The sequence below is a fragment of the Schistocerca serialis genome, chromosome 6, assembly GCF_023864345.2.
Source record: "Schistocerca serialis cubense isolate TAMUIC-IGC-003099 chromosome 6, iqSchSeri2.2, whole genome shotgun sequence".
In the NCBI taxonomy this organism is placed as follows: domain Eukaryota; kingdom Metazoa; phylum Arthropoda; class Insecta; order Orthoptera; family Acrididae; genus Schistocerca; species Schistocerca serialis.
Genome location: NC_064643.1, coordinates 580,970,652 through 580,983,439, shown reverse-complemented (window position 1 = coordinate 580,983,439; position 12,788 = coordinate 580,970,652).

The following is a 12,788-nucleotide window of genomic DNA, read 5'->3' as shown; positions in this document are numbered from 1 at the left end:
CAGATACTGTAGACATACATTAGAAATACTGTTAGATAGCAACTGGATATTAAATTAATGTAAGTGGCAGTTTGGACCGTTTTATCTCCTGAAATGGGGATTATAAAATCAACTAAGACGTCTAACGTATCAATGTGAACGTGGCAAAGATACGTTCGTAAAGCTAAGAAGAAAACAAGCTAAACAGTTGACAAATCAGATGGGAAATTTAAAAATGCGTTCACTGCAGAACAAAAAGACAAAATGGTATCCTACCTCCAGTCGATGGAGATACGACTGGTCCAACCATAAAACATCTCATTGTGAGACCATTAGCACATTAGCACATCAGCACATTAGCATATTAGCATATTAGTTACCAGAAAGAAAGAGCTTAACAGATTTGACAAAGAAACTTGTGTTGCTAGGCAGGATTGGGTTATAGGATTTGTTACCTGGGTATCGTATGTTGTCTTTTAGCAATCCGTAAATTACATGTGGTGCATCAGCGATGGGATACAATATAAGTATCAAGCATAATATGACATTAAAATATTATCAGTATCATTTCCATTCTGAAAGTATTTATTATCATACTGTTAACAAATACTTAGAAGATTTCATATTCCACAGTGTACACTGTTCATTAAACGACTTTATCTCAGTTCTACATTGTTATTCATAAGAATTTCAACGTTTATACAATAATTTCCCAAAAATATGCTTTATCCCATTCGTCCCCGTGGGCGGAGCAGAAAGGGGAATATGAAAGCAAAAATATATAATAGAGTTTTCAGTGATTTTCAAGTAAGGTACCTCAGATTATACTGTAAGGTGATTTTCCCGTTCCGCCATGTTTCCCAACTTGTGCACATGGAAAGCGAATTAATTATAAACACGACTGAGAAAGAGTCAGCGAAAACTGAAACACAGTGCATATCTAACCTAAAAGTCGTAAGTACAAAACCTTGATGCCTTATTGATTAGCATAGGTCCACCTGATTTCCAGCCATCAACAGTCCAGTGTCAGCGTAAAACTTTGTGTCGTGCAGTCATCAAGGGCACACGAGTGGGCCATCGGCTCGGAAAGCCCACATAGATGATGTCTCGTTGAATGGTTCGCACGTTGACACTTATTGATGACCCAGCATTGAAATCTGCAGCAGTCTGCGTAAGGGTGGCATTTCTGTCACGTTGAACGATTGTCTTCAGTCGTCGTTTGTCCCGTTCTTGCAGGATCTTTTTCCGGACGCAGCGATGCCGGAGATTTGATGTTTCACCAGATTCCTGATATTCATGGTACACGTATGAAATGGCCGTACGGGAAAATCCCCATTTCATCGCTATCTTCGAGATGTTGTGTCTCATCGCTCCTTAACTGACGATAACGCCACGTTCAAACTCACTTAAATCTTCTAGAATGAAATTTTCACTCTACAGCGGAGTGTGCGCTGATATGAAACTTCCTGGCAGATTAAAACTATGTGCCGGACCGTGAATCGAGCTCGGGGCCTTTGCCTTTCGCGGGCAATTGCTATACCAACTGAGCTACCCAAGCACGACTCACGCCCCGTCCTCAAAGCTTTAATTCCGCCAGTACCTCGTCTCCTACATTCCTAACTTCACAGAAGGTCTCCTGCGAACCTTGCAGGACTGGCACTCCTGAAAGAAAGGATATTGCGGAGACATGGCTTAGCCACAGCCTGGGGGATGTTTCTAGAATGAAATTTTCGTTCTACAGCAGTTCAAATCGCTCTGAGCACTATGGGACTTAACTACTGTGGTCATCAGTGCCCTAGAACTTAGAACTACTTAAACCTAACTAACCTAAGGACATCACACACATCCATGCCCGAGGCCTAGAACCGCTAGCCACCGCGGCCGGCACTCTACAGCAGTGTGTGCGCTGATATGAAACTTCCTGGCAAAGGTCCCGAGTTCGAGTCTCGGTCCGGCACACGGTTTTAATTTGCCAGGAAGTTTCACTTAAATCTTGATAACATGCTATTGTAGCAGCAATAACCAATCTAACAACTGCACCAGATACTTGTCGTCTCATATAGGCCTACCTGACCACGGCGCCGTATTTTGCCTGTTTACGTAGCTCATTCCTATACAAGTTTCTTTGGCACTTCAGTGTTCAGCATGGATGGCACAAGTATGTGAGAAAAATATAATAAATAATTAACCAAACAAAGTTCCGTCTTTGTAAATTCAATAGATACTGATAACGGCCACATTCAAGTCAAAAATTTTCTCATTTAAATTTTACCGAAGATGTTGAATGTACTAAGTGTGTGAAAATGGGAAGACTCGGTGTGGTGTCACCGCCAGAGACCACACTTGCTAGGTGGTAGCTTTTAAATCGGCCGCGGTCCGGTAGTATACGACGGACCCGCATGTCGCCACTGTCGGTAATTGCAGACCGAGCGCCGCCACTCGGCAGGTCTAGAGAGACTTACTAGCACTCGCCCCAGTTGTACAGACGACTCAGCTAGCGATGCAACACTGACGAAGCCTCGTTTATTTGCAGAGAAGATAGTTAGACTAGCCTTCAGCTAAGTCAATGGCTACGACCTAGCAAGGCGCCATAGCAATTGATAGTTATCGTATGAAGCATGTCTCATCAAGAACGATGTATACAAATGATGGATTAAAGTTAAGTATTCCAGAAGCTACGTACTTTTCTTTATAGCATTCATTACGTATCCTGTTTCAGACCTCACGCCGTCCTACGTGAGCTTATAGCGTGCATTTCGGCCTTCTCTAGCTATATAACACTCGGACAGTATAGGAAGAGACAGAGGAGGACATCACGTCAGTCTAGAGAGTAAACGTAAAATAGAAACGGAGAGGAGAGGTGTTTGTGTTGTCGTACAACGACAACGAGCTGGAATCCAGCGCGTGCGCTCGGAACGCCCGGAGCGGTAGCGCGTTTGTCAGGAGGCGGGTAGACTCGGCGCGGGACGCGCCAGGCAGTCGCAGTCACTCAACGCGTGCGGCCCGGCGGCTGGCCCGGCGGCCGCTCGCCCCCTTTGTTTTGCGCCCGCCCCGCTCGTACACCTCTTTTGTCCGCGCGTCCGCGTCTTGCAGTGTCGCCCCCAGCCGCCCGTCCGACCCTGCCCTTGTTCTATTTGTTAAGGTCGCTGCCAGTTGTACTCCTGTCCTCTCTCCTCGCTCCATCCCTCCTCCCTTTTTCCCTTTTTTTTTCTTTTTTACCCCCGCTAGAGGCGTCCCGCCTACGTCAGCATCAGCACCGCGTGGACGTGGAGTGCCAGAAGGTGGCATTGCCCGCGACACCGCTTTCCTGCTACGGACGTACCCCAGTGCAGAGGTTCCCCTTTAGTGCAGTCTGCGCCATATGGCGTCCCGAAGCATCTCCGCGTACGCCTTAAAATTCCGCTAGTGCAACCTGCAGTGTTCAGTGACATACGAGGTATATCAGAAAGGTAATGGGACTGATTTTTTTATCAACTAAAATTTTTATTTTTTTCAAACAACTGTGTTTTACTCTTCAAAGGAGTTCTCTTCAGCGGCTATACACTGGCTGAATCGTTTCCAGTCTTGGTAGCAGCGGCTGAAATGCTTCAATCGGTAGGGCCATTAACATTTCGATCACATTCTTTTTAAAGCATTCCAGAGTCCAAAAATGACGTCCTTTAAAGACGTTTTTCAGCTTCGGGAAAAGAAAAGGGCGCAAGGACTCGGATCACGTGTATAACGGGGCTGTGGAACAAGAGAGATTCCTTTTGAGATAAAAAATACGGTGGTGTAAGTGTCCGTGTGACATGGCGAGTTGTCATGATCCAGCATCCATTTGCCTGCAATGTCTGGTCTCACTTGATTCACCCCCTTCCTAAGATTTTCAAGGTCATCTTTGTAAAAAACTTCCTTGAAAGTTTGTTATGGAGGTCTGATCGTAGAGGAGCACGCATCTGATCGATGTTTTCGTCGGTTTTTGAGTTCGAAGGTCTCGCTGAGCGACGTTCATCTTCAACGTGTTCTCAGCCTTCCAACAATGATTTCTGCCAGCTGAAAACTTGTTCCCCATAGGCCTGTTTCAACTTTACAAAGGCCACATTCGCTGAGTCCCCAGGTTGAACACAAACCTTGATGGCATTTCGCTGTCCCATTCGCGTAACACACAACAAAAACACAACTGGTGGAGCTCTCAAACATCGCGGTTGCTCCCGGCAGAGGTTCGAGTCCTCCCTCGGGCATGGGTGTGTGTGTTTGTCCTTAGGATAATTTAGGTTAATTAGTGTGTAAGCTTAGGAACTGATGACCATATCAGTTAAGTCCCATAAGGTTTCACACACATTTGAACATTTCTCAAACATCACATGATGACTGTACGGAGCTGAAACTTGGACTGAACATCTGGAAGAGGTGTACACATCGATCTAAACAAGTAGAACGACACAGCGATGCCCGAACGCTGATATTTTTGTCAGTCTAATTGCTTTATTTAAAAAAAAATGGTTCAAATGGCTCTCAGCAATATGGGACTTAACATCTGAGGTCTTCAGTCCCCTAGACTTAGAACTACTTAAACCTAACTAACCTAAGGACATCACACACATCCATGACCGAGGCAGAATTCGAACCTGCGACCGTATCAGCAGCGCGGTTCCGGACTGAAGCGCCTAGAACCGCTCGGCCACAGCGGCCGGCTGCTTTTTTCACACATCTCGCAGTAAAGAATAGTCCATTCCAAATTACTGAACTATTGTTTACTTTCTTAAACATAGTTATGTATTTTAATTTTTCTGTAGGATTCCCTTTCCTTCGTTATATTTGTGAGTTGCCTTCAGGTTAAGGTAAACGTTTATAGAGTGTATCTACGTAGAGGCCTACGAGAAAGACAGGCAGCGATGCGCACGTCACGCTCGCTCAACTCAGCAGACAAACTTCGTTTCTACACATGTTAATTCGTGGCTCTGAGCACTATGCGACTTAACTTCTGAGGTCATCAGTCGCCTAGAACTTAGAACTAATTTAACCTAACTAACCTAAGGACATCACACACATCCATGCCCGAGGCAGGATTCGAATCCGCGACCGTAGCGGTCGCTCGGTTCCAGACTGTAGCGCCTAGAACCGCACGACCACTCCAGCCGGCTGTTAATTCGTAACTAGGTGTGTACGTACAAACGAGAATTGCATCTTCTACTGGAATCCGCTCTTATGTAGTTCTACTGTTATTAGTCCTACAATGGAAGGAAGTTCATAGGCCTATTTATAATTTGTTTCGGCTACACTGGGTTACAATAAAATTAAAATCATACCAAACTGATTATTCGTTGCATAAACCGCCACTTCTTGTATGAAACGAGGACTGTTAAAAAAAAAAAAAGCTCTATTGTGTGTGAAATCTTATGGGACTTAACTGCTAAGGTCATCAGTCCCTAAGCTTACACACCACTTAACCTAAATTATCCCAAGAACAAACACACACACCCATGCCCGAGGGAGGACTCGAACCTCCGCCGGGACCAGCCGCACAGTCCATGACTGCAGCGCCTTCGACCGCTCGGCTAATCCCGCGCGGCCAAGACTGTTAAGCAGAAGAGGCTAAATGCTATAAACAGGCCGTTATACCATGTATATCAAGTATTGATTTTAAATTAAATTTTGTTGTAGTACTGTAATCAGTAAGACTTCATAATAGCAGAATCCAGTAGAAGCTGCAATTCTCGCCCAGCTGAGAGTTAACAGGTTTTGTCTGCCGAGCTGAGGAAGCGAGCGAGTTCAGGCCTACCTTCGTGACGTACGCGCCGAAGGCTGTCTTTCTAGTGGGCCTCGATCTACGTAAACAAAGAACTGTTCTGTGAACGAACAGTTTTGGAAAATAAATAACGCGGCCCAACAAACAAATAAGCAGATATGGAGTGCGATAGCAGGAGAACAAAAGTTATTAAATCCATTGTGACAACTGTGAACGAAGATGAAAGCGCAAAATCATCAACAGAGTTCGTAAATTCGCTTAATGTTTCCGGTATGTCCCGCAGAAAAATTTGCAAACGTCATAGAAGTGAAAATTTAAACTGGAAATGGGAAAAAGTAGGTCAGTATTCATACAATGAACTCCACTCATTTCAACGAACCTACCATTCAGCTTTAAAAGGCTCATATTTCCGATGAGTTAGCTGATAGTTTGATTGTCAATGAAACAAGAAGGCAAACATTCCAGTGTTGCGCAGTGAATTTAAAAGAACAATTCCTCATGTTAACAGAATCTTCCGTCGGTTCTTCGTAGAACAATATTATAATAAATGAAAAGCACCAATTTGCTTTTTTTCTACAATATTACTTTTATTGTTAACCGGTTTTCGGCTTACAAGGTCATCCTCAGACATTTACTGAGTATTATCACCAAAGAAGTTAAAATGTTTGCAAACAACATTGGAAGAAGCAACACGTCTAGACTCAAGTAGAAACATACAGTAAGAAACATCTTTGCAATGAAAAAATAAAAATTGAACATTACATAGATAACAATGGAGTAGACAGGAAAACCTTTAGCACAAGATAGGAATAGCATGCTTACATAACAGTTTCTATTAATAAACAAAACTAATAAAATAAAATAAAATTAGTACTAGACAAGGTTACATCAGGAGGTATGAAACATAGAGAGTGATACACAAACCAATTAAAAGAAGAGACAATTAACTTGTTTTGTTTTGTTGAAGTTGTCTTTGTATTCTATATAGACTGTAGTTTCAATAGTTAAGGCTTTCTTATAACTGGTACTTGTATTACTGTCCATGTTTAACACCCCTTGTAGTTGTCCCATCAAATACTGTTCATATTTTATTTTGCTCATTTATTTAATGAAAACTGTTAAACAGCCACTGCTTTGATTATAATGTTAATGTTAAAATGCAGTACCACCACACTCTCAAACGGTAGGTTCCCTCAAACACATCCATTTTCATGCATTTATTTATTTCTATTTATCTTATTGATATTGCTAAAGTTCCTTATGTATTCTGTAGCTACATTGATAATTGGCTCTTCTTTTAATTGGTTTGTGTATCACTCTCTATGTTTAATACCTCGTGATGTAGCCTTGTCTAGTACTTATTTTATTTTATTTTATTAGTTTTGTTTATTAATAGAAGCTGTCATGTAGGCATGCTATTCCTATTTTGAGCTAAAGGTTCTCCTTTCTACTCCATTGTTATTTATATACTGTTCAATTTTTACTTTTTCATTGCAAAGATGTTACTTACTGTATGTTTCTACTTGAGTCTAGACGTGTTACTTCTCTTCCAAGTTTTTTGCAAACATTCTAACCTCTTTGGTGATATTACTCAGTAAATGTCTGAAGATGGCCTTGTAAACCGAAACCAGTTAACAATAAAAGTAATATTGTAGAACAAAAGCAAACTGAACAATTCCTCTTTCACGGACAGCTATACGTAACAACCACCGAACATATTCATCTTTGCACCCAAAAGTAACCCACCAAATGCAGTTTATAACAATGAACAAGCTAAATGGTATAGAAATGAGATGATTAACTGCACTTTCTTCCCATTGAGAAAACAAGTAGGAAAAAAGAAAAGCGAAGAGTGTCCTTTTCTCCTTTTCAGCTAGTTCAGCATATGTGCAGTCTCCCTCCCTCCCTCCTGTGTGTGTGTGTGTGTGTGTGTGTGTGTGTGTGTGTGTGTGTGTGTGTGTGTGTTTCATGGAGCATCAAGCCACAGGTTGCAGTCCGCTGTAAGCATTATACATACCAGCTAGTGTTTGGGAATAAATTCTGGAACCAAAGGAGGTCGGTGACTGTTCTCCCTGGCATGAAATTTTTTCCCATATCTCTGATCCGATCGTGTCCACCTCACTGCTACGCATCTCCCCGACGCTGGCCGTGTGTTCTTTTGCGTAAACGCTTTTGCTATTGACGTCCTCCCGCTCCAACAGCCTTACAGAGCTGGTGAGTGTCGGCTGCTTGAACGCATCGTCCGTAGGGACGCAGCCTTGATCAGGGACGCGTGCTGTCGTTTCATCTCTGAGTGTGTCTCACGCATGCATCGCCTCACTGGGTCGCAAATGTGATCGACCGTTCTTTTTCCCCGAGCTGCCGCGCACGTCCGGTTGACCTCGGAGGCGAAGTTTGGCTTGTAAACATACTGCTAAACACACATCTAACCGTACGGACCTACATAAAATTTCCCACCTGTGCTTCACGATAAATAACATTTTTTGTTCACTGAATACTTCTTAACTACTGGCGGCTAAACGCCGAACACCTCGCACCATACCTTTATAGTACACGCAGCTAGCGACTTACTCCAGCTTCTTTGAACAATGACTCAAAAGACTACGTGACACAGAGCTAGGTGACAGTGAATGAGGAGTTGGACTCACGTTCTAGAAAAGTAGGAATCAAATCCCCGTCCACTATCCAGAATTAGATTTTCGCACTCTTTTATGTCGATAGAGGGAAATGCTGTGCTGCTTCCTTCGAGAAGGATAAGGCAGTATTTGTTCTTTGCCCTAGTTCAGTTTCTGCTTCTACTCCATATTTAATGACCCCGTCGTCGAAAGGCTTTTGAGCACTGTCTCCCTTTCCTTCTTCTGTCCTTAAAATGCAAAATATAGCTTGCACAAGCTAATCGCACAAACGACAAAATGGTTGATATCGAAATAAATCAACATGGGATAGGAAATCAACTGAAATATTTCAACAGAGTGAAGGTCACTGGACGTAGAGTATGCCAAACACCTTGACCCTCTTCTAGTAGCTGAGTACAGTAGGTCTTTGGAGGAGCAAAGTGGCCCCGATGATTGGAAAAACGCACATGCCATTCCCAGTTTCAAGAAGGGTCGTCAGACAGTTGCACGAAACTATAGGCCTATATCTCTTTCGTCAATCTGTTGTAGAATTTTTGAACATGTTTTATGCTCTCGTATTATGGTATTTCTGGAGGACGAAAATCTCCTCTGTAGGGACCAATATGGAATCCGAAGGAACGCTCTTATGAAACCCAGCTCTCCCTCTTTGCCCACGACCAGGAAGCAGCAGATACATGTGCGAATGTAAATGCCATGTTTCATGACTTCCGGAAGATACAGTTCCGTCCGCACTGTCGCCTAATGAACAAATACGAGCGTACGGAATATCAGTCCACCTGTGAGACTGGACTGAAGAGTTTCTCACAAACAGAACACAAGAAGTCATTCTGAACAGAGAGAAGTCTTCAGACGTAAAAGTAACTTCGGGCGTGCCCCAGGGGAGTGTTATAGGACCATTACCTTTCACGATATATGTAAATGACTTAGTAGACAACGTCGGAAGTCCCATTAGGCAGTTCGCAGATGATGATGTTGTACACGAAGAAGTCGAGACATTGGAAAATTGTAGTTAAATGCAGAAAGACTTGCAAAGGCTCGTCGCTTGGTGCAGGGAGTTCCACTTAGTCCATAACATAAAGAAATGTAAAGTACTGCGAATACATGGATAGGAAGACACTTTATTGTGTGATTACAAAACAGCAGAACGATCACTGGAAGCAGTTACTTCCGTAAAATACCTGGGAGTATGCGTGTGTAGATTTGCAATGGAACGACCACATAAAGTTAATCGCGAGTAAGGCAGATGCCAGACTGAGAAGCCTCAGGAGGTCTAGTTCATCGACACAGGAAAAGGGTTTACAAGACATTTGTTCGACCAGTACTTGAATACTGCTGGTGAGTATGGGATCCGTACCAGATGGGACTGATAGAGGAGGAAATTGCGAAGATCCAAAGAAGAACGGCGCGTTTCTTTACAGGTTTCTTTAGTGGGCATGAAAGCGTCACAGGGATGATCAACCAACTGAAGTGACAGACACTCCAAGAGAGGCGTTCTGCATCGCTGTGTGGTTTATTGTTAAACTTTCGAGAGCCAACGTTCGTATAAGAGTCGACGAGTATATTGCTCCCCTCTTCGAAAGGACTACGAAGATAAAATCGGAGAGATTGGAACCCTCGTGGAGGTTTACCGGCAATCGTACTTCCCGCGAACTATTCGCGACTGGAACAGGATGGGAGCTGGCATGATACATGAAGTACACTCCGCTAGACACCGCACCGCTTGCGAAATATAGATGTACGGAACTTCGAGACGAGAAGAATAGGACCCAACTTTGGCCCATAGATTCCTCAGCACGAAAACTAACAACACTGGCAGCCATTCGGTAGATTTTTTCTCTCACGACGCCTTCTGTGGTATCACTGAAAACAATTCCCTTTTCGTGAAGCTTACGCCCGAACACTTTCCTCCTAAGCAGGCGAATCTTTTTTTTTATCACCGAGGTTACTAAGGGTCACCTTCTAGTCAAACCTAGACTTATGAATATATGACAACAAAAGGCAGGTAAAGTAGAGAGACAAGGAAAAGTAGAGGTTACCATTATCAATACCTGTTGTAAACAGTCCAATAATCAAGCACAATATTATCTATATTTGGTCTTGGTATTGTCCAAGGAATCTGTCAGGATTATGAGACTTAATTTCCAAAAAAAAAAAAAAAAAAAAAAACATATGGTCACCATCATTCCATTCCAGCTGGACTGACGTTTTCGCTCTTTGAACTCCTGTTATATATTATCATAATTTCACTGTAGTTTCGCTAACTGTGTGGCCGGGAAAAATTTCATGCTACTCTCTTCCGTCACCGCGATTAAACTTATTAATCCTGAAATCAATAATCTGTAAATGTGACCTATCGGTTTCATCTGCACATCTGTTAAAGTGGTGAAATGAAAATATTAAAAGAAATAACTTTGCCTAAAATCTCGCGACGAAATGTAATCCTTCATCTAAAATATTTGTTCGAAAAAAAGCACGAAATTTGTTTTCTTTATCTTCTAAGCCATCCTTTGTGTTTATTGGCAGCTAGCAAGCAGATGCATGTCACATTCTTTTGCAGCTTCCAGCGAGGGCAATATGGAAATCATCCTTATCAACACCGAGACAGTTCAAAATAACTCCACCCCCCTCCCCCCTTTTCACAGACGTTTACTGGACTCCAGCAATCGAGTCCACGCACTGCTACTACACAGAAAATTTTTCTCCAGCTCTGTTAGCGACTTCTTTGTTGAATGACATTTATATCGTGCACGAATACTTGCAGAACCGCAGTGGCAAGAAGCGATTCTCCTTAACCAGAGTTCTGTTTTCGTAACAGGTATTTTTTTTTTTTTCTTCTTCAGACGTGTTATCTCTCTGCATCTTTTCCATCAGGCACTTCATCTCGTTTTGAAAGACGTTAAACGTAAAAAAGGTCCGCTTTCATTTCGCTATCTCGCCAGCAGCCCTGTTTTACGAATGTGCTGCTAGGCGAGAGGGCTGACGAATGCCGCAGCTATACGGGCGCTGACGGCGGGCGGCTTTGCTGACGTATGGCGCACGCAGTATCTATTTCATTTACGTGGCTCTAGCGCGCAGCCGCGAACATTCCCGCTTAACGAGAGGCGCTTTTTACTGCCGCGGTCGTTTCTTTTTTAATTAAAGAAACACCGGCGCAACGCCGCCATTGTTCCGGCGTTCTCACGCGGCCGGACCGCCGCCCTATCCTACGGTAATCGCACTCTCTGTGAAATCGGCCGCGTCCCACAGGATTTCCAACCGGCGAGCGTTCTGCCGCCTCCTGCTGCTCACTAATGCAGCCGGTTAGGGGTATGAAAGGGAGGGGATTATGCGGCGCACATGTTGCTCCAGAAGTACACTCGGCGGCTACTTACCCAACTGCCAAAAAGTTACAATTTTCTCTCTTCTTACTAAGTCGATAGAGCAGAATATCTAGCAATGAAAATAACCTGATTTAATATTCTCTCATATTAATTACTTGGCACGTACGTCGAGTAGTGGAGCCCTAGGAGAATATTCGTTTCTGTTGAGCGTATGAATATACTGTTCAGATCATGAAGTTCACCTAGATTTAATGTAATTTCTAATGTCTGTACTGCATATACACTGAAACCCCAAATAGGCAAGCGTATTCAAATACAGAGAGATGTAAACAGGCAGGATAAGGCGCTGCGGTCGACAACGCCTATATGAAACAAGCGTACGTGGTTGTTAGATCGGTTACTGCTTCTACAATGGTATATTATCAAGATTTAGGGAGTTAGAACGTGGTGTTATAGTCGGCGCACGAGCGATGGGACACAGCATCTTAGAGGTAGCGATGAAGGGGGGATTTTCCCGTACGACCATTTCACGAATGTACCGTGAATATCAGGAATCCGGTAAAACATCAAATCTCCGACAACGCTGCCATCGGAAAAAGATACTGCAAGAACGGGACCAATAACGACTGAAGAGAATCTTTCAATGTGTCAGAATTGCAACCCTTCCGCAAATTGCTGCAGGTTTCAGTGCTGAGACGTCAACAAGTGTCAGCGTACGAACCATGCAACGAAACATCATCGATATGGTTGTTCATACAAAAAAAAAAAAAAAATGTTCAAATGTGTGTGAAATCTTATGGGACTTAACTGCTAAGGTCCTCAGTCCCTAAGCTTACACACTACTTAACCTAAACTATCCTAAGGACAAACAAACACACACACACACACACACACACACACACACACACACACACACACACACACACACACACACACACACACATGCCCGAGGGAGGACTCGAACCTCCGCCGGGACCAGCCGCACAGTCCACGACTGCAGCGCCTTAGAGGTTGTTCAGATCCGAAGGCAAATTCGTATATCCTTGATGACTGCACGACACAAAGCTTTACGCCTCGCATGGGCTTGTCAACACCGACATGGGGCTGTTGATGACCGGTAACAGG